This window comes from Danio aesculapii, chromosome 19 (genome assembly GCF_903798145.1).
Source record: "Danio aesculapii chromosome 19, fDanAes4.1, whole genome shotgun sequence".
In the NCBI taxonomy this organism is placed as follows: Eukaryota; Metazoa; Chordata; class Actinopteri; order Cypriniformes; family Danionidae; genus Danio; species Danio aesculapii.
Genome location: NC_079453.1, coordinates 3,035,091 through 3,058,438, shown reverse-complemented (window position 1 = coordinate 3,058,438; position 23,348 = coordinate 3,035,091). Strand labels below are relative to the sequence as shown.

At 38.0% G+C, this 23,348-nt stretch overlaps 1 protein-coding gene across 4 annotated transcripts in view; it reads right to left on the bottom strand.

Moving 5' to 3' along the window:
* hycc1 (hyccin PI4KA lipid kinase complex subunit 1) overlaps nt 1-23,348 on the bottom strand; it is an 81,946-nt gene that overhangs the window by 49,216 nt on the left and 9,382 nt on the right. Inside the window, exon 1 of one of the 4 annotated variants that reach the window (XM_056479302.1) lies at nt 15,343-15,498. The exons of 2 other annotated variants lie outside the window; for them this stretch is intronic. The gene's annotated coding sequence lies outside the window, so the exon portion shown is untranslated. Of the gene's footprint in view, nt 1-3,708; nt 3,796-15,342; nt 15,499-23,348 lie in introns of those variants that run through there. One more of the 4 variants, XM_056479303.1, reaches the window with a different exon arrangement.

Below are 23,348 nucleotides of genomic sequence, written 5' to 3'. Positions count from 1 at the left end.
AAGGTTGCTGGTTCGAGTCTCGTCTGGGCCAGTAGGCATTTCTGTGTGGAGTTTGCATGTTCTCCCCGTCTTGGCGTGGGTTTCCTTCAGGTGCTCTGATTTCCCTTAAAGTCCAAAGACATGCGCGATAGGTGAATTTGGGTAAACAAAAATGGTTGTAGTGCAAATGAGAGTGTGTGTGAATGTGAATAGATGATTCCCCATTTCTGGTTTGCGGCTTGAAGGGCATCCGCTGCGTAAAACATATGTTGTTGGTATAGTTGCCGGTTCATTCCACTGTGGAATGAATGAATGAATGAATGTAAAATGGTCCTTCAATAGACTCAAATCCAAGTGCTCTGCAACAAGTACAACACCATACAAAGCGAGCTACCGAGCAAACTGACCACGTCAGTAAAGTTATCCATATGACAAACATATTAGATTACAATTCTGAACATCTTTAAGTTGTTTTAACATAAAAAGCAACTCACATTCAAGTCATTTAGGAAAGATTAACGATGACTTTTGAAAATCTCCAAATTTATTCATCAAATGATTTTGGCTGCATTCCAGTCCCAATTTCTAAGCCCGCTAACTTCACTCCATCTCGTTTACTTGGATGTATGTCACTGATTACATTAAACAAGTGTCCACTACTGGCATCTTAATGGGTTTAAATGGAGTGCCCTAAACGCTTGAGCACTTAGAAACTACACTGATGTCACAATCGCATTGCATTCTGGGACATATAGGTGCTAGAGTGGACATATGAAGCAGGCTCGCACCCTCAGTCAAAAATCGAGAGATCGAGAGCATGTCTATCTTTACATTTTCCTTGTTCACTTGATGAAGTGGAACGCACTTTAAAATGGCGGCAGGGATTCTCTCGAGAGAACAAGTGAAGGGAAGATTGCGAGTGCATGTATAAAAGGAACGCAGCCTTTGTGTTACAGTTGTAGATGCACCAATATGGTTCATCAATACTGATTCAATTATTACTTGTTTTTGGAAGCCGACTAATACAAAATTGGGTATGATTTTTTTTTTTCTGAGGCCCCCTCCAAAAATAAATCCAGTAAAAATGTATTTTGAAGACTTCTCCACAGAAAACAAGCAGTCACATAATTTGGCTCCTAAGAGAAATCAAACAGTAACGCTGTGAAACCATGGCACGTCGATCAAGCAGACTGTGTTGGCACATACGAGTGGTTTAGTCTAAAAACAAGAGCGGCATCTGCTTCGAAAGGGCCAGATCTAAAAATCATCCATCACCCGCTGGCAACAACCCAGCTGTCTGCAAGATGAGCTGCGGATTTTCCTTTTTAGAGAAACCACCGCACCACCAAAATCGAATCATTCTACAACAAATCATATCAGGCTGATAGCAAAAACACCCAAACAGTCCACTGAGACCGAGAGAGGTTCACAGGAGATGATTTAACCGCATGAACACACACATCACACACTACCCAACCTGGAAATGGCAAGAAACACTGCAACCGCACGAAGAGAGAGAGAGAGCAAATACTCAGCTAACTGGTTTAACAATCTAGAGGAGGAACCGAGACGAAGGCCACATTATACTGTCATGTTATATGCTTGTTTGCTGAGAGAGATTCTTTTGAATCAGATTATCCTGTCAAAATGAAACTCAGGAAACATGTTCCACAAGCCTTGCCCGTGCTTATTTTTACCCATGAATTTGTATAATCAGGCTATGCATTTACATACCAGTCCACATTGATTTGTATAGTGCTGGTCACAATACACACTGTTTCACAGACGACAATAATGATGCTGTGTTTATTTATTTATTTATTTATTTATTTGACATGGACGTCACAATTACACTGGACAACCAAATGCATTTGTTTAAGTGTTTTAGCAAACTTGCTAATTCTCAACACCTGTCCACAGGAGGCTTGACAAAATGGAACTATAATAAAAACATATACACAGCATCATAATTCTTTACATAAAATTACTGGAGCAATGGCGACATGATCCAACATACTAACAGTAGACTATTTGTGCAAACAGTGCTGTTTTGCTTTTAACTACTTTTTAAGAACACTACTAAAAATATTTAGATTGCTTTCTGATTTTAAGCTAACAGGTCAATCATTCCATAGTTTGGCTCTCTTTACAGAGAAAACAGACTGGCCAAAAGAGGTCTTGCACTTTGGCACTAGACTAGGGATGGCTGACGTGAAACTGACGTTTCGACGCAGTGTCGAGATCCCGAAGCGCAAGTGTTTTGAGACACTGTACCGAAGCATGATCCGAAACACCCAGGTCACGTGATTAAAGTGTTTCAAAACACCTGGTCATGTGACTAAAGCGATTCAAAGCATCGATCAGTTCAGAAGCGTTTCGAGATCTGGAGAATCTGCATTTGACTGACAGGGTCAGATGAAAGTGTCTGTCTCGGATGGCCTAGTGGACCGTGCATGTGCGTGTTGTTTGAGGCTTTAAATGACTCAATATTTCCCAAATGATGTTTAACAGGAGATTTTCACAGTGTGTCTGATAATATTTTTTCTTCTGGAGAAAGTCTTATTTGTTTTATTTCAGCTAGAATAAAAGCAGTTTTTAATTTTGTAAATCCATTTTAAGGTCAATATTATCAGCCCCTTTAAGCTATATTTGTTTTCGACTGTCTACAGAACAAACCATCGTTATACAATAACTTGCCTAATTACCCTAACCTGCCTAGTTAACCTAATTAACCTAGTTAAGCCTTTAAATGTCACTTTAAGCTGTATAGAAGTGTCCTGAAGAATATCTAGTCTAATATTATTTACTGTCATCATGACAAAGATAAAATAAATCAGTTATTAGAAATGAGTTATTAAAACTATTATATTTAGAAATGTGTTGAAGAAATCTGCTCTCCGTTAAACAGAAATTGGGGGAAAAAATGAACAGGGGGGCTAATAATTCTGACTTCAACTGTATGTACTCCCCTACAGAATCATCCCAATCAATCTGAAATCATAAACTCTTTCCAAATAGTTATTCAACTCATCTAGAGAAATTGTATTCATATCGCAATATATATAGCAATGCTACATTTTTCCAATATCATTCATTCATTCATTCATTTTCTTTTCAGCTTAGTCCCTTTATTAATCTGGGGTCGCCACAGCGGAATGAACCGCCAACTTATCCAGCACGTTTTTTTACGCAGCGGATGCCCTTCCAGCCGCAACCCATCTCTGGGAAACCAACATCGGTCAGCCCTACAATATAAAATAAAGATTGATCTGGTCCAAACTGACGCAGAGTGTGATGGGTAGTCAAAAAATTCAAGTGCATTATGAGGGTTAATATGCCACTCTTATATCAGTCATTTAGGTTTCACTCTTACTAATCATTGTTTTGAAAGCAAATTCACTTAATATTTTCACTTTCTGAATTTGAGTCCACATGTCTGCGCTAATTCACAAACTCTCCACAAGAACAATCCCACAAAGCTTTGTCAATCATTTGAGAAGATTAAATCTACTAGATTAGTTTGACGTCCAACACCCAAGCAACACAAGCCCCGAGTCTCCGCCACACACACTTCAGTCTCTCGATGAGTGTGTGTGTGACTCACCGGAACGCACACACACTGCCTTCAAACCTTACCACACACACACACACACACACACACAGAGAGAGAGTCACAAACATTCCTGATGATTCCTGACAGACGGTGTGCTTTATTTCGAGTCCCCTTACCGTCCGAAGCCTGAATGACAGAAGACTCTCCCAGCATAGCCACAGAGCGACTGCTCTCATTGCAGCGCAAGAGTTTCTTCATTTCCTGTTTCAAACCCTTTAAGCCCAACCCACCCACGCAGAGCCGGGAGCCAATCAGGCCGCAGGAGGACTGTTTTTTTTTTTTTTCAGAGGGGTGTGTGTGAAATCTGCCCCGTCTGCTTCAACCAGTGCTGCCAGACGCATGCCAGTGACACAGTAAAACCAAACACACACACACAAAATCACTCGCTTCACAACCACAGCCAGGGAATTAACAGGATTAGGACTGTGCAATATGACATTATACAGCTGAGTTGCAGTCAAAGTTATTCACCCTTCTGTAGAATTTATATTCTTTCACAAATATAATTAAGTAAACACATTTTCACAGTATTTTATTTATTTTTCTTGTGGGGAAAGTCTTATTTATTTTAGTTTGGCTGGAATAAAATACTAAATGAAAAGTCTATTGTTTTATATTATGCTCTATTGTTTATTCCGTGGTGTCACGAATTACACTGTTTACGGTTTATTGTTGTGCGCAATATTACACTTCATTACAAGGATGCAGACAGAAACATTAATAACTGATAGGCTTGTGCCGGTATTCGGTAATGCGATAAATCACGGTAATGAATATGCACGATATTGTTATCGCGGGCACTTCAAAATACCGTGAAAAATAATAGATCCGAATTTATATTCTTAGAACGCGCCTTAGCTTATTTTCCATCAACCGCTTGAAGAAACACTGCGTATATGCTGCGCAGAACTGATGCGCACTCTGATGTAAACAATCCCCGCATGTAGAAGCACTGTGTGTGCGCCGCCGCTGCCACCACACTATAATCCTCACACGAAGAAGAAGCATGGCGGAAGGAGGAACGCTGCCGACAATTTATCCCCCTTCAGCTTATTTTCCATCAACCGCTTGAAGAAACACTGCGTATATGCTGCGCAGAACTGATGCGCACTCTGATGTAAACAATCCCCGCATGTAGAAGCACTGTGTGCATGCAGGGCGCGCCGCCGCTGCCACCGCTCTCTAATCCTCACACGAAGAAGAAGCATGGCGGAAGGAGGAACGCTGCCGACAATTTATCCCCCTTCATAAAGGGTAAAGTCAGAGGTTTGGAAATATTTTGGGTTCCAAAAAAATGCAGAGGGATTGCGGATCGAAGACGGTTTCCCTTTGCACATTCACTTTGATATAATTGCTCAAGTTTACTTTTATATTGTGTATTGTTTTATTTATATTTATTTGTATTTAAATGTTTGAAGTACTTTTAGTTAATTAAAATGTTATTAAAGTTACTAAGTTGACGAAACTGAAGTTTTTTGTGTTTTTTTTACCTGTTTCTCTAGTAAAATTACAATATCGTGATAATACCGTATACCGTGATAAAAGCTCAATTAATTAATCGCAGCATGAAAATGTGATACCGGCACATGCCTAATAACTGCATTGTGAGAAAACTGCCATCTTGAAAGTTTATTTACCAATTATTTTTGTATATTATTTTTTACGTTGGACCTGTAATCATTCATTTTTGAATAGTGTAGTTTATAATTATATATTTTATATTTCTACATTTTAAATCAAACATATGTCCTGAAGTTGTTTCTAAAGTGGGAAATATGATCACATATGAACATATCTATGAAGGGTTTTTTTTTTTGCACTCTTCAGGAAACAGCAGCTACGCTAAATATTTTCTTTATTCTCTAAATCCACCTGGAGATACTCATCTCGAGGTCTCTAGAGATTATGCAGCGCCATTGATGCGATCCAAGACCTGTGAAGAAAAGATGCCAAGGTATCCACAATCCTGGACCAGGCCGTATCCTGAGCAGATACTTTGGCAGTCATGGAGGAGTGGAGAGTTTGAGACTGAGTCCAGAAAGACCACAGTGACAGACGAGTCTTCGCATTGATCCCGTGCCAGCCTGAACACCTGCTGGTGACCTACTCACCTGCAGCTTCTCCGTTGGACTTCCAGTGTTCTCCAGCCTCGGACGCCTAGACTACAGCTCTGCACAAGAAGGTTGGCCAGAGAAGAAATGGTCATGCCAAACTGAGCCTGGTTTCTCAAGGTTTTTTTTCACTTCACTTTCGTCAATTGGTGAAGTTTTGTTCCTCGCCACTGTCACCACTGGCTTGCTTGGTTTGGGACTTGTAGAGCTGCGCATCGATGGATTTGCTCCTCAGCGTTTGGACTTTCAGCAGTGAATATTAAACCACACTGAACTGAACTAAACTTCAACTCTGAAAACTGGACTGAGACAATTTTAATTTACTGGAACTTCTATCTGAAGCTGCTTTGACACAATCTACATTGTAAAAGCGCTATAGAAATAAAGATTGAATCGAAACAATCAGAAACATTTTGGTTCTTCCTCTGGGTGTGAAACTCTTCCCTCCTTCCTCCAACCATGTTTGAAGTCACCAATCACATTTACAACATCAATTATTCAACTTTCAATCATTAAACATGACAATGAGTTCACTGTAGTCAAATGGCCTCCACAGTCACCAGATCTCAATCCAATAGAGCACCTTTGGGATGTGGTGGAACAGGAGATTCGCATCATGGATCTGCAGTCGACAAATCTGCAGCAACTGCGTAATGCTATCATGTCAAAATGGAGCAAAATCTCTGAGGAATATTTCCAGTAGCTTGTTGAATCTACGCCATGAAGGATGAAGGCAGTTTTGAAGGCAAAAGAGGTCCAACCCAGTGTACCTACAGTAATTAAGTGGCCGGTGAGTGTATATATACACTTTAAAATGTAAAAAAAAATATATATAGTCCTTTTATGAACTATTTATTGATTGAATTTACAGAAATGGTCCTATATTGTGATATATATCACAACATGGATATAAGATATGATATTTTTGTCATATCATCCAGTCCTAAACAGGATCTGACACGACTCTTTTCTCAAAAAAGCCCTCTGAGAAGAGAAGACGTGACCCACAATGACCCGTCAGCACAGTAACAACCTCGAGGACACGATTTCAATACATCCACAGACCTGAGTGGCTGCCGAAGACACCGAAGAGCCCATTAAAACACTTCCACTCCTACACGCTGCACAATAATGGCAGGAAATCCCACTGAATAAGCTTGTCAGATCGTGAGCTGTGGGGCTGACGGATTTAAGGCAAACAAATGAGGGGTAAAAAAAAGAAAGGAAGTCGTATGACTCTCACGTGGAAGGGTTTAGACCAGTGTTTAGGGATTTATTAGTTAAGGATACATGAGATTTATTTGCTACCATCACAGTTATTGTTTTAACAATCTGCGATCTGACATATAAGTACAAACAAACTAACACAAATGGTTGTTGAATTCAAACAGCACGGACTGCATGATGATGAACTGGGTAAATACCAAAACATGATATTAAAATATAATGAAAACATCCTTCTTTATATGAAGAAATCAACATGCATTCTACAATTAAATCAAGATTATTGTTAAACAAGCTAATTTTACAAACATTCATGCAGTGTATATGCAACTTGTACATGCACTTTGAAATTTTTTTTGCACAAGGCGTCAGTCCTGAACCCAAAAAAAAAAAACAAAAAAAAAAAACGATTAAATAAATAAAGAAATAATAATAATAATAATAACAATAATATAAAAAATAAATAAATAAATAATAATAATAATAATAATAATAATATAAAATAATAATAATAATAATAATAATAATAATATAAAAATAAATAAATAATAATAATAATAATAATAATAATAATAATTTAAAAATAAATAAATAAATAATAATAATAATAATTTAAAAATAAATAAATAATAATAATAATAATAATAGTAATATAAAAATAAATAAATAAATAATAATAATAATAATATAAAAATAAATAATAATAATAATAATAATAATAATAATAATAATAATAATATAAAATAAATAAATAAATAAATAATAATAATAATATAAAATAAATAAATAATAATAATATAAAAATAAATAAATAAATAATAATAATAATAATAATAATAATATAAAAATAAATAATAATAATAATTTAAAAATAAATAAATAAATAAATAAATAATGATAATAATAATTCGCTGGATTTGTCAGTATACGTTTGATGGAAAAAGTTTATTTAAAAAAGTCCTGTTTATATTAATAATAATATACATTTTAAATTATTTAACCAGTTAATATAATGTTTCATATTAATTTGGGGAAAAAATCATTACTATAACTCCTTAAAGTAAACAGCCATGTTTTACTGTCGCATAAAACAAAACCAAACATTTAAACAACGTAAATAAACATAAAAATAAACTAAATATCACCAACAGAGATGCTCAAACGACAACCATCGTTTGTTATCCGAATATAAACCGTTAACCAGTCAGATTAATATTAAATTATCATTTAATAAAAAAATTTTACTGATGTGTCTATTTTAGGGCTGCACGATAATGCAAAACCTAACATTGTGATTTTTTTTATTTTGCGATATACATTGCGATATGATTACAATTTCACCAGATGACTTCATATCTCTATTTGGAAATAACTTGTACTTTTAGATGGATTGCGATGATTTTGCAGTGGAAGTGCATCTCCATAAAATCTAATAAACAAACTATACACCTTTTGGGGTCACCCGACACATGTTCGTTGTGGTCTGAGCTATTTGCAGTGCACGTTGTGAGTATTTTCATGCATAACAATCTACAAATACAATCAAGAAAAAGATACAAGTGAAGTGTTTAATCGCTTCCCGAGTCTAATATTATTCAAGTACAGTAACTAAATTATAAAAATTTAAATAATTCAATAAAATTAATCGTTGTTAAAGTCACAAATGGTACAATTTCTTATACCTGAATGCTTTTTTAAATCATTATACAATCAAAGTCATTAAAAACACATGTAATTAATAAATTGTAATACAAACTCAACATTGCATATATGCAATATTGGGAATGATCACATTGCGTTATCGATGCTGAAACGATATATTGTGCAGACCTAGTCTATTTGTGTCATAATTCTGTTAAAGGATTGAAGGAGGTTTGTAACAAACCAAGAAAATTAAATTGCGTCCTTGATTACACACATTGTGCCTTCAACGATTAGCCTTCATAGCCAAGATTTACACCAAACTAGCAAGTCAGTGGGTGAAAATCGGTGTTAAAATCCTGGTATATGACTTCCTTTAGCCCTAGTCATTCAAACAATCAAGCTAAGCAATTGTGAAAATATCACATATCTAGTTTGTGCGGTCCTCACACGTAAGTACATCTTATCTGCGGTTTACACACTGCTGCTATCTTTTCTGGCCGCGTCACGACTTCCAGTCTCTTTCAAGCACATCAGGATATACAGGTGTGCTCAAGGATATGTTGTTTACTCTGAGTCTTGGCTTCTGAGTCAGACTCAGACAAGCCATTAATCCTTCAAAATGGCAAAAATTTATGTCATGATCCTTGCAATTGATAAATCCTGCCCTTTGACTTCTGGAAATTGAGAAAAGACCTTCAAAAAAGGTAAAAGCTTCCCATTTTTTAATGCAATATGGGTCAATTTGGAAACCTGTTCATATGACTCACAACGCAGGCTCATTGCAAATACTGTAATGCTTCAACCTACATTTTTGAGACTTAAGCATACGTTTGACTGCAGTTTCTAGTTAAAATGGACACTAGGGGGCAGTATGACACCAACAACTTTTGTTCCTTTTCACACTAATGATATTTACAAGGACGTATTATCAACACATAAGATTATTTTCATGCAGTTCTTTGCACAACATTAATACCAAAACACAGCCTGCTGTCTGTGATTTGTAAGCTAATATGTTTGCATCGCGTGTATATCTCCATACGGACATCTTTTCTGGTGTTGTCAGTTTGCTCAATAGCTCATTGTGTCTGGTGTTTGTGCTGCATAGTGCTCGGGTTTGAGTCTGGTAAAACGCATACAGAAAAATGCTAAAAGCAATGTAAAACCAAGGTAAAACTACGCTGTTGTAATGCAATTATCTAGTTTACGTCGGAGATTCACTCGGTAATCATGTACAAGGGGGGTGTGTATCTGAAATGTACAACAAAACATACCCTAAGCAACATATATCACATGTGCAAAGCGCCCTCTAGTGGATTTATCACCTGAAACATGCAATGAAACACATTCAGAGCAACGTATTATAGATTTCGATAAAATTTATAAGCTGAAACCCATATTTCCAATGAGCCTAGCCAGCCTGATCTCACAAGCAAACTACAAATTCAATCGTACAAATTTATACGAAGTATGAGCTCAGTCAGATAAAACTGTACAATTTTTAAAAGGAGGCATAGCTAAAAAACACCCCTAAACACTATCATTTGTGGATGAGTAAATCATACTAAATAATACAAAGGAGATCATACAAATTCATATAAATTAGCCAATAAATCAAAGTTACGAATTAGCGTGAGATAACGTTGGCCTGGCTTGTTTTCATCATGATCATCATGTTGTTTTGTTAGCTATTACTTCTCCCAAAAAATCCCATCATGCTTTACAGACTCAATAAAAAAATGGGTATCTGAGTTTGACAGTTTGTGAACAAACGCTTTTTTCTGTGCTGCATCAAAGCAGTCTTTTTAATCTATTTTAAGCTCAGGCTCATGTTAGCTTTGTCATTTGTTGTTTTCTTGCATCTCTGTGCATGATCTGCAGTGTTTGTCATGTGGAGGTGTTGGTGTGTGATAGCTGTTCAGGTGGGTTTGGTCTACCTTCATCATCAGGAAGAGGAAAAAAGGCTATTGATTATTTCACTGCCATTTAGAAAAGCTTTTATTCTGCTTATACAAAGTGCCACACTAATGGACAGCCAACAAAGAGGAAAATGGGTTACTCGGGGCACCAGCGGTAGTCGTGCCACAGCTGAATGGAATCATTAAACTGAATTCTGAATAAACCAAGAACAGCCCAGATATCTTAAAGAAACCGTCCAGGCAAAACTCAAGAATGGGCAAGAATATGAGCTACTGGCAGCATCATTTGAGTCTTTGTCACACAAAGCTGCTGTAGAACCATATGAAACCCATTTAATTTGACCAAATTCTGTGTTTTCCTCGTTTTGTTGTTTTTTTGAGTGGTGTCTGTCTGTGGACTGCAAGAGAGGGGTGTAACGTGAAGGGAGCGTAACTGGCAGAAGAGGCTTACAGAAACTTTAAGTTAAGGAGACTCACATTTCAAAACGATGATGTGGGCAAGATGGTGTCGTACACATCAGTTATTAATGTTTACATCTACTCCACACCTAAACCCACCCATCACAGTTATTAACGTCTACACCTACCCCATCCCTAAACCCAACCATCAGTTATTAACATCTACACCTACTCCTCACTTAAAACAAACCATCAGTTATCAATGTCTACACCTACCCCAACTCTTGACCCAATCATCAGTTATCAATGTCTACACCTACCCCAACTCTTGACCCAATCATCAGTTATCAATGTCTACACCTACCCCAACTCTTGACCCAATCATCAGTTATCAATGTCTACACCTACCCCAACCCTTGACCCAATCATCTCAGTTATTAATGTCTACACCAACCCCATCCCTAAACCGAACCATCAGTTATTAACATCTACACCTACTCCTCACCTAAACCCAATCATCAGTTATTAACTTCTACACCTACTCCTCACCTAAACCAAACCATCAGTTATCAATATCTACACCTACCCCAACCCTGGACCCAATCATCACAGTTATTAATGTCTACACCAACCCCATCCATAACCCAACCATCATAGTTATTAACTACACTTACTCCTCACCTAAACCCAACCATCAGTTATTAATGTCTACACCTACCCCAACCCTAAACCCAACCATCACAGTTATTAACGCCTACACCTACCCCAACCCTTGACCCAATCGTCAGTTATTAATGTCTACACCTACCCCAACCCTTGACCCAATCATCATAGTTATTAACATCTACACCTACCCCAACCCTTGACCCAATCGTCAGTTATTAATGTCTACACCTACCCCAACCCTAAACCCAACCATCACAGTTATTAACGCCCACACCTACCCCAACCCTTGACCCAATCGTCAGTTATTAATGTCTACACCTACCCCAACCCTTGACCCAATCATCATAGTTAACATCTACACCTACCCCAACCCTTGACCCAATAGTCAGTTATTAATGTCTACACCTACCCCAACCCTAAACCCAACCATCACAGTTATTAACGCCTACACCTACCCCAACCCTTGACCCAATTGTCAGTTATTAATGTCTACACCTACCCCAACCCTTGACCCAATTGTCAGTTATTAGTCTACACCTACCCCAACCCTTGACCCAATCATCATATTTATTAACATCTACACCTACCCCAACCCTTGACCCAATCGTCAGTTATTAATGTCTACACCTACCCCATCCCTAAACCCAACCATCACAGTTATTAACATCTACACCTACTCCTCACCTAAACCCAATCATCAGTTATTAACGCCTACTCCTACCCCAAACCTAAAGCCAACCATCATAGTTATTAATGTCAACAAAATCTGTTAGCGTGCTTTTCATTCTCTCATCTTCAACGCTTCACATTTTCGCAGTTGTAGCTCCCGGTCACCTGAAGGTAGAAAGCATTGACTGAATGATCGACAGCTGATATTACACGAGTTCAGTTCAAGAGCAGTGGGCCAATCAGAAGAGCTTGAAGGCGGGGCAAGCATTGCGGGATTTGTTTACTGTAGAAAGTTGACATGACGACTGTTTTAAACTATTCCCGAGCGCTGCTTTCATGTTTTTAGGTGCAAAAATGCATTCTGCGTGAATGTCTCCTAAATCTGCGCATGCGGTGAACATTTTGCAGTAAAAACTGGTCGCACGGCCACAATTTTATTTGCACTCGCACAAATGCTCCCAAATTTATTTTGAGGTTGCATAGATACAAATTTGGGCGTATATGTGACCAAAACAGTCGCAATTTCAAGCTCTGTAATAATATCAAATAAGGGTGTCACGATCCTCCAAATCCTTCGATTACATTTTCGATTCTAAAGTCACGATTCGATTTTTGATTTTAAAAAGAATCTATGTTTTTGTGGTACCTGCGGAGATGCTCTGCCATGTTAGTCATGCTGCCAGTGGAATAATGTGGTATATGTTCTAGAGTTGGGCGATGTCAACCAAATTGGCATTGTATGATGTCTAATATGAAACATCGTGATGGACGATGGCATCGTCGTCATGGGCGGTGGTGAATTAATTATGAATAATTAATTAATTCATAACGAATTAATTATTTGTAGCCTACGGTTTAAACTACCTGACCTGCATGGTCTTTGTTTTACCCATAAACAAATTGTACAGTAAATGAATAAAAATAAGTTACACACATAATTACCACCTGTTAATCACTTTTTCTGTGGGACTCGTGAATAGGCATGAATAGGCAGAGTGATCCGTGTTCTTATAATGGCGTCGGTAAAAAAAGGTGCACAACCAACAGGAACCAGCCAACAGTATCTGAGGTGTTCGCTCAAATTACTAAGTACAAGTGTGAAAGCGAAAGATTGAAGCAGTCTCCTGACCCGCTGACAGTGTGTGTGCGTGCCTGTGTGTGAATGTGTGTGTGTGCTCTCGTGATTTGCATTTTCAGCGGTAGTGAGGAAGGAGGGCTGCTCAGAAATGCAAAACGCCAGTGTGGATGTGAATCGTTGTCGTTCTAAAATGCCATTTGAAAACTAAAACGTATTAGTGTAAACAGGACCGTGTTTATTTTTCGCGAGCGGATTTGCAACGGGGGCGGGGCGGGGCGGAGGATCGTGATGCTGGCATCGTCTATTGGCCCAACCCTAATACGTACATGGCTTGCAAACTGTGTTTTGTTTTTTTTGTCGACAACACGAACGGTCAAGATAACTCAATGGAAATCCAAAATACTTCCTCACCAGCGACTTCATTGAAAGAGGAGAGGGTTTTCAATGGGGGCGTGGCAGCATCGACGATTCCATTTTTTGATTTGATAATCGAAATTGAGCATGAATTTCGATCGATTTTATATCAAAACAATTTGGAGAAAACTCATGAAAACATTTGGTGAAAATGTTCTCTGGTAAGTATTTCCGCCATCTTACCAACATCTCGTTGTGACATCTTGCATGGTTCAATAAGATCTCGATAACTGCAAGCTACACCTCTAACTTACAAGTAACACCCCCTTCATGTTACGCCCCTCTCTTGCAACCCAGACAGATACGCTAGTTTTTCGTTTTTTGGAAGAGTTTTTGATGGATAAATTTCCATTTTAGCAGTTTATCATTAAACTTTTTGAAAACTATCATCATATTAAAAAACACACAGGAACTAAAAATGGTCTTTGCGACAACCTATTAAAGTAAATGCATGGTTTCTGCTACATTCATTCGTGGCAGGGCGCCACACCAAAGTTCATCCCGCCACGGCTAAGTTACAGCGTCTCATTCAAATATTCTGTTGTTTTTTATATTGCAGGTTATAGTCGAACCAAAAACGTATTAAAAGGTAAGTGAATTATAACAGCGCAAACTTTTCTGTAATCGTAGTAGTGCTGTGCGTTCTTTGTTTAACCCTTTAAGGTGACGTGCTGACAGACAGACTGACTGACAGGTGCGTGATGCGAGCAAACACGGCGTAGCTATCAGTTATGATGAACACAGTTTCCATAATTATATTTTATTTATAGATAAAGGTCTGTGGTTCTGCAAACAATGACTTTATTTTGCTGGAGTTTATAGCCGTTTCACTTTATTTCAGTACGCATTAATGCCGCTCTGTAGGTCTATTGGAGAAACTCATAAATATTCCTAGCAAATCTAATAAATGTTGGAGACATACTCAATACATAAACGCGCTAAATCGCACTTCAGCAGCGTTTATTTGAGAGCGCACAAGAAAATCTGCACTTGAGCAGTGTATATTAAAGGGAGTGCAAGAAGCAGAGGAAATCGGCACTCGAGCACAGAGATTGACATGCTCGTAGGCTATTACATGAATGCGATCTCGACTTAATACTGCGCTCACGACATTTGTCAATGAAATAACTAGAGGAAACACTGAAATTATTGATTTTACAAGAAAAAAAATAAACCTGTGTACTTAACAATGTACTTCACATAATATTACAAGCCATAACATTTTCATTTAAACATTATGCTTGGCAAAAATAATAGGACTGATTAAAGTTGAATGTAGTTACACTTTAAAAGATTCATTCAATTGTTAGTTTCTTGTTAGCATTTCTTTTTTATTTTAATAACTATAACAGCAAAACAAGCCATTCTAAAGTGAAAGATCCAGTCATACTAAGAAAAAAAAAGTGCCTTAAAAATACCATTTAAAAACCTGTAAAACATCATATCGTTCAACTACAATGTCAACTGGTCATGGATTAACAATGTAGAGCCATTCAGATTACACTGTGATCGTCTACAATACAACATTAAGCGTTAAATTCCTCAAAACACCAACAGCTACTCAAATGAAACTAAAAGCTATCAATATTGTTGTCAGGAGACTGTCAAAGCACCAGTTTCACTCACCCTCAAGACATTTCCGTCCCCGTGTGACTATAATATCTAACAATATCCACCTTCAGCACAGAAAAACACGAATCACACCATTTATGAAACACTAATACTGCTGCACTCCAGACGCCATTTAGAGAATTATGCAACTCACACACACGACAAAGGCAGCATCTGAGAAACAGCAGAACTAATGAGGAACATTCGGAGACAAGAATGACACACCTAACGCATGTGACCAAACACACGAGTTATACTGCAACACAATCAATGCTTTACTTCCAGTTTTTGTGCATTGAGACTAAAAGCAGGAACTAATTACAAAGTATTATACTCTGAAAGTGGGAAACACCATCAAACAGGCCCTCAATTCCCACAATGAGCGCTTTCAGTTCAAGAGAAATTTACTATTTTTGTTTTCGGTTTTGTTGCTTAGTGGTAAAAGTTTGCGATGTTGATCATCTGCACATGATAATAGGACACTTGTTGTTTTAATGAAATGCAAGTTGGCATGATGCACTTTGCAAAACGCAAAATCTTGAGTGTAAAAGTAGAGACGAACCAATTTTCATAGATTTGTTTTTAATATCTATATAGTTTTACTTACTTTTAGATTAATTGTAGTTATTCGAGTCGTTTTGGAACTACATAACGATATTTTGAGCAAAAATGTTTGGTTATTTATATTTATTAGCTTCAAATAATTTTCAGTTTTAAGATTTTAGTTATAGTTAACTATAGAAATGTAACGATTCACCATGAGTCGGCTGAAAATCATTTAAAATATGTGACGATTCAAACCGGTTGAAATGTTAAATGAATCGCGATACATGTTTTGACCAGAGGGGGCGCTGTTTAGAGATGCAAGCTCGCTTTACCTGCACATCAGCGGCGAGCCAGAGGCAGGGCAGCAGAGTAAAATGATAGCGGTGAAGTCCGCCAGAAAAAAACTGTGCAAATACTGCAAAACAATGTTTTTTTACCCTTACAAAACAACGAATATGACGCAATTAAACCATTAGCACAGTGGAAAAACTACGGTCACAGATGTCTGTACACAAAAAAAATATTAATACGCCAAACCACATGGATCGGATGTAAAATATGCAAAGAATATATGTTAAATCCCAGCACAGTCATAGTCCTAGTTTGTTTATATTAATGAGTCGTTTTTAGTTTGTATTATTCTATTTTTTTTTTATACCAATTTAGTTATGGCAGAAAAGACATTATATTTAGCAAAAAAAGTGCAGCATTTCAGAAAAAAAATGAAAGGGCTCTTTACCTTAAATTTGTTTCAAATAATTTTGTTAAATTTTGAATCGTGAGATTAGTAACGCGAATCGTATCGAATCGTGAGTCAGGTGAATCGTTACATCCCTAGTTAACTATAACAATTCTGATATTCTCACTATTAATAAAAAAACATCTCAGTATTTTAATAAACATAATGATAATTGCTTTGCATCTAGCGCTGCTCAATGTATCACAAAAATATCGTTATCGCGATAATAGCATAGGCAGCAGGGCTGGGCTGATAACCGATATTATATCGAATCGCGATAAAATTTATGTCTATAACAATGATAAACTCTGGACTTTTTTACTCTATATTGATCTAAGAGCCAATCACACAGCAGAAATGTACAACAATGGGAATCTAGAGGTGCGCTGATATTAGAAACGTACCAAATTTTCAGCCACCGACAAATTAATTGGCCGAAAATGTTATGCCATTTAATGAACCCTCTAATTTTCGTGGCTTCAGTCATTGTTGGGGTACTCTTTTAAATCTGTAAGCATTGACAACTTATATCGAAATATATATCGTTATCGTTCAATATGGAAAATAATTATCGAGATTGGATTTTTTCCATATTGACTTTATTCTAAAATGCGGAAGTGCGCTCGTTTTTGCAATTGTTTTAGAACTTCCTAGTTATTTACCCCATTGGCAACTGAATCGGAATAATTAACAGCAGAAAACGGTCAAACTACTTGTTCTACAAACAAGTGTGTTCATGACTACACAGACAAAGGCAGAATAATACAATAAGAAAATATCAGTTTGCAACATCAAGCAGTGTGACAAGCAGTTTTTTAACGTCTAAAAATAAACGGAAGTGAATGAGAGCGGAGGTCTCGAGCCAAAGAGACTCAAATGGATGCACCCACTCCTCAGTATACTTATAACAGACATTTGATAAATTACATTTACTTTATGCATTGGTTGGTTATTTATCTAAAATTGACCAATCAGATGGGGCCTTACTATCGTTAGCCCCACCTCCCCAATAGTCGCTGTTCTGCTATTGGCTGGAGTGCCCAAAGGTATATCTATTGCAGAAAATAAACACAATAATGGCCTGAGTCGGGGTGAGAGAGTGAGTGTTTTAAAGACCTTGTTTATTTAGATCTGAACAATATATTTCACCCGTTTATTTTAATTTCATTATATAAATAAATGATTTAAAAACATAGCTAATGAAAATAGCCTTTCTATAGGGAAATGGTATATATTAAAGGGCACATAGTTAGGCATGTGCCGGTATCACATTTTCATGCTGCGATTAATTGATTGAGCTTTTATCACGGTATACGGTATTATCACGATATTGTAATTTTACTAGAGAAACAGGTAAAAAAACACAAAAAACTTCAATAACAAAACTTTAATAACTTTTTAATTAACTAAAAGTACTTCAAACATTTAAATACAAATAAATATAAATAAAACAATACACAATATAAAAGTAAACTTGAGCAATTATATCAAAGTGAATGTGCAAAGGGAAACCGTCTTCGTAATCCCTCTGCATTTTTTTGGAACCCAAAATATTTCCAAACTTCTGACTTTAACCTATTTGAAGGGGGATAAATTGTCGGCAGCGTTCCTCCTTCCGCCATGCTTCTTCTTCGTGTGAGCAGGGCTGGACTGGGGCAAAAAATCGGCCCTGGCATTTTGGGCCAGAGCGGCCCAGTAAATTCAATCAAAATGCTATCTATCTATGCATGTCCAATATTTTTATCAACTCATATTCTATAAAACACAAAAGCCATATATATGAAATAAATAAATAAATACAAACTTTAATCTCAATTTAATTTCTGTATACTGTCCATAAAGATATTTGTTGAGTTCTAAAAAAATACACTATTCATTCATTTATTTTTCTTCGCATAAGTCCCTTATTTATCAGGGGTTGCCACAGTGGAATGAACTGCCAACTATTCCAGCATGTTTTATGCAGCAGATGCCTTTCCAGCCACAACCCAATATTGGAAACCACCCATACACACTCATTCACACACACTCATACACTACAGCCAATTTAGCTTATTCAATACACTATTGACTCAGCCTATATTCAATAATAAACATAACCAAAACTGCCTGCTAATGCATGGGTAAATCTTCAGAGGGAACAGATCTAAACAATGAAAACATAATATAAGTCAAATTTGTTTCATTTTGATATTATGATTAACAGACACCAAACAGCCTCGTGTAGCTGCATATTTTTATGAGCATCATCTTCACACTGCATATTTATAATAAAACAGGGCTTAAATATAACTGTCTCCTTTCATTTCCATTGAAAAGAATGAACTTTACCCTGTCTCTTTTGCAGAATATGAGTTTTAATAACCAATAATGGCCATTATAACAGTATAACATACATTTAATTTAAACGATAAAGGTTAGCAACCAGTCAATGTGCAGAATCAGTGTATGTGGTTACATAAATTAATATATTAGCTTTGCACTCAGCCAAAACAGTTAACTGAGAACAAGTGATTCAAAAGACATAAGAATTGTTAGATAGAGACAACAAGATGAATTCAATATTACGTTTAACAACTACAGTGAGATGAGATCATCCAGCAGATGAACTGTCTGACATGCACTATACTCTGACCTGGGGTTTATGCTCTCCCGCTGAACTAGTGGCTGCAGCTCTGGGCAGAGAGTGTGTGGTCACGTGATTTGCGTTTTTAGCCGTGTACTAGAATGAACAGAGAACTTTTCAGAATCGCTAAATGAAACGCCGGTGTATTTCCCGCGATTTCTCTGCGCCTCCCTTGCGTTTCTTCTCTCTGACTCTCGACTATTTTGACAAATACACACAGACGACGCACGCTCACACGGAGTCCAAAATAGGAGTTTGTGATTGGGCCAGCCCAATGTCAATACCGAAAAGAGCCAATGGGCTGCAGGGTGTCACATGGACCGGCCCGGTCTGTCTGTCCGGGAAAAAAAGCATCTACTTTCAGAGAGTCACAGATCACAGCAGCGTCAATCAATAAGGCAGAAAAAACGATAGGCTGCTAAGCCTTTTATGGGCCGATCAGATCATAAGACGATGATCAGCCCGGCCCAAAAAGTACGTCGGCCCACCGGGAAAGTGCCCAGTCTGCCAGATGGCCTGCGTGTGAGGATTATAGTGCGGTGGCAGCGGCGGCGCGCACTGCGCACACTGCATGCACACAGGGCTTCTACATGCGGGGATTGTTTACATCAGAGTGCGCATCAGTTCTGCGCAGCATATACGCAGTGTTTCTTCAAGCGGTTGATGGAAAATAAGCTAAGGCGCGTTCTAAGAATATAAATTCGGATCTATTATTTTTCACGGTATTTTGAAGTGCCCGCGATAACAATATCGTGCATATTCATTACCGTGATTTATCGCATTACCGAATACCGGCACAAGCCTACACATAGTTTACCTCTTTTTTATGATTTAATATTAATATTATGGTTCTTCTGAGTGTGTCAGTTTAGGTTCAGTTTAAAACACAGTTCAGATTGTTTTATTATAATGTGTTAAAAAGTTTCATGTTGGGGGCGTGTCCACAGCTCGCTGATTTATGGGTGTGTTGCTTCACATGTAAATTAGTTTCGGCTTCCCGCCAATGTAACAAGGGGGCGGGGCCATGAGCTCACCCGCTCTGCGTTTGCAACAGAGTCTGACAGGCAGACAGAGAAGTAGCAGGAGTGAGAGGTTTAGCATTCAGTCGTACATGTATGACTCTGACACAGACCAAGCAGAGAGTACAAAATCATTTGTGTCTTTGTACAGTTTTACAGCCAACTGTGTGCTAGTTTCAAGTGCCGAGCTTGTACACAGAAACTATTAACCACGCACAATGAATTAACTTTGACTGAGGCACCGGATGCGCCGCTCGAAGCCGCGACACGGCACACCAGACACTCTCTGTGGCGCGTCAGAAACATGAAGTGTCCCGAATCGTCGCGCCACGCATTTTAGAATTCTAAACATAGGTTTCTGCAGCGGTCCGCGGCGCCCAGCCGTCGACTTGAGTGTACCCTGATAGAAACCGATGTTTAGAATTGTAAAACGCATGCTAGTTAAGATCACAGGGAGCTTCTGGGATCGCGAGAAATGCAAACGGCTGAAGTATAAGGTAGACTCAATGAGAAGTACACATGTTTGCAAACCTACCTAAAGATACAACCAATAATTCCGATTAGAGCGATAATGTGGAGAATATTGATCTTGTGTTGAGCCCAATGAGCCTTACATCTAAAAATAGAGCTAGCGTGTTCCTTTAGTGATATTGCTTCGACTCATGCTGAAAATGGCGGACGTGAATCAACAAACTGAGGATATGATGACGCGCCTGTCAATCAATATTGGTGGGGGGGGGGACCACTCTCCTACATCAGGTAGCGGTCGATTTGAAAACAGCTCCAATTGGTCCACCGTTTTTTATGTTGTTAAATTGAAAAAAAAGCACTGGGTGTGTTTATATCACCCAAATATGACGGTCTACACACGATACATGCACATATGGCTGTCCAAACAGCTTGAAAAGTTGATTTTTTACCATAGGTGACCTTTAAGTAATAGAGTTATTGAAATACTCAACAACATTAACGCACATTACAGTATCGTGCATCTCTACTGGCATCTTAAAAGTTATTTGACCCAAAAATCTAAAAAGGATCTCTATGGTGGAAATTACAATCCCAGCGAGCGCTTAATTAAAATGGGTAAAAATGATCATTTCTAGGCCATTTGGAGGGAAAGTTAATAAGTAAGACATCCATGAGAAATTGAGCTGCTGGTGGCACTCGAAGGGAAAAAAAATCTCCATTTAATAAGGCTGCAAGATAAGAAGGCTGCACAAATCTCTCATTTTATTTCCGGGGAGCCGCGAGCGCTCTGTCAAATCTGCGATGACTTCTTAAGCTCTTATTTTTAATGACAGCTCTGCATTTGTGCTCCGAAGCGCTGGACCTCGAGGACGATGGAGACACTGTCAGAGCCAATTACACAACACAGACGCCAACACATTACAACTGCATATCTGCACCTCCCTCTATTGATTTAAAGCACAAATTAATGAGGCGCCTGTGGGTCATGCATGTTGAGCGTCCACTGTTACACTGGCAGTAATGAACATCTATACCTCGTTCATGTTAACAAGCCTGGCTTCGTGTGCACAGAGATTTGATAAAGTGCCATTTAAAGGTCAGATTTGGAGCAGACGTCGCCGCTCGGGGAGGAAAATCCAAACCACAGTGGACTGATAACAGTATCAGAGAAACCCAATCACACACACAAAAATCTGATTTTCAAGAGCTGCGTGTGCTTGTAGGGGTGGGCGATATGACCTAAAATTAATATCACGGTATTTTTCATCTTTTGAACGGTGACGGTATAATATCATGGTATTACTTTCAATAGCAAAATAATATACATCTCAAGGAAGAACAGACAAAAGAAAGTCTCACTTCTATCACTCTTTAAAAGTTTTGGTTTGGGTCATTGTAAATGCTCAGTCTCGTTATGAGCTGATCTTCATTTCTCTGTGTTGGTGGAATAAAGCAGGCGAGTCAGCCGCACCAATTTATGAGCAGACAGAGCAGGATTCTCGCGATGACCACCGGCGCAATTCCGCTCTTTGTTATGAGCCGTAGTTTCAGTGTAAACTTAGTAAAGGTGAGTTTCTTTGGCGATGATGTGTACAGTGTTAGATTTTATATTTAGCGGACATTTGCGCTGAACACGCGGTGAATGCAACGCATCGAGATTCGGGCACCTTCTCCGAAAACACACGATTGATCTCAGCTGGCGGATCAACATTTACCTCATGTTATGATCGCTGTCATCTGCACCATTATTATTATTATAACTTTAGGTGAGGTTTGCAAACCTGTGCACTTTTCACTCTTCAGCCGTTTGCATTTCCTGCAGTAACAAAAGCTCCCTGTTATCTGACAGCGGGAAGCGTTGAGTGACTGACAGCTAATATGAACCAATACAGCAGCAGGGTAGAGCGATTCAGCAAGTTTTTAGAGAAAATCAAATCAGATTGCACTACAACCATTATATTCAGACACACAAATGCTCCCAAATATATTATGAGGGCGCATAGATTACATTTCGGGCGCTCATGCGACCAAAATGGTTGCAATTTCGAGCCCTGTAGTATAAGGACATGTATTCAGACCACAACTGAACGTTTGAAGAAAATTGAATGCCTTATTATTCAGAATTAGCTATTATTGATGTAAATGCAGCCGTTCAAGGCGCATAATTGATTTATTACGGTATTGACGGTATTAGAAAATCCATGTCGTGGCGCAATGTCACACCGGTGATGACTATGACACCGGTGTACCGCCCACCGCTATGTGCTTGACGATATTTTTATCATCAGCGTAAGTTTGGACCAATACAGCTTATTCTGGACAGCCACTTATAGTGGAATAGATGAAACAAATATCAAGTAAGAATCATTTATTTTGACGCTAACACCACAAAAACTGACTAGGAAAAAACTTTAAATATTACAACTAAACAACAATAAGGCTCTATGATTGCTCCATATGTGACAGAAATTGTTAAATCCAGTCTGTGTGCAGAATGTCAAATATCAGATGAAGAAATCGAAAGCGATGCTTGAAGAAATTGTGACAGAAATAAACATTTGAAGACAAAAGTATTATACGTCCTGTGAATTTTTAATTCTTGTGATGTTTAACAGAGCAA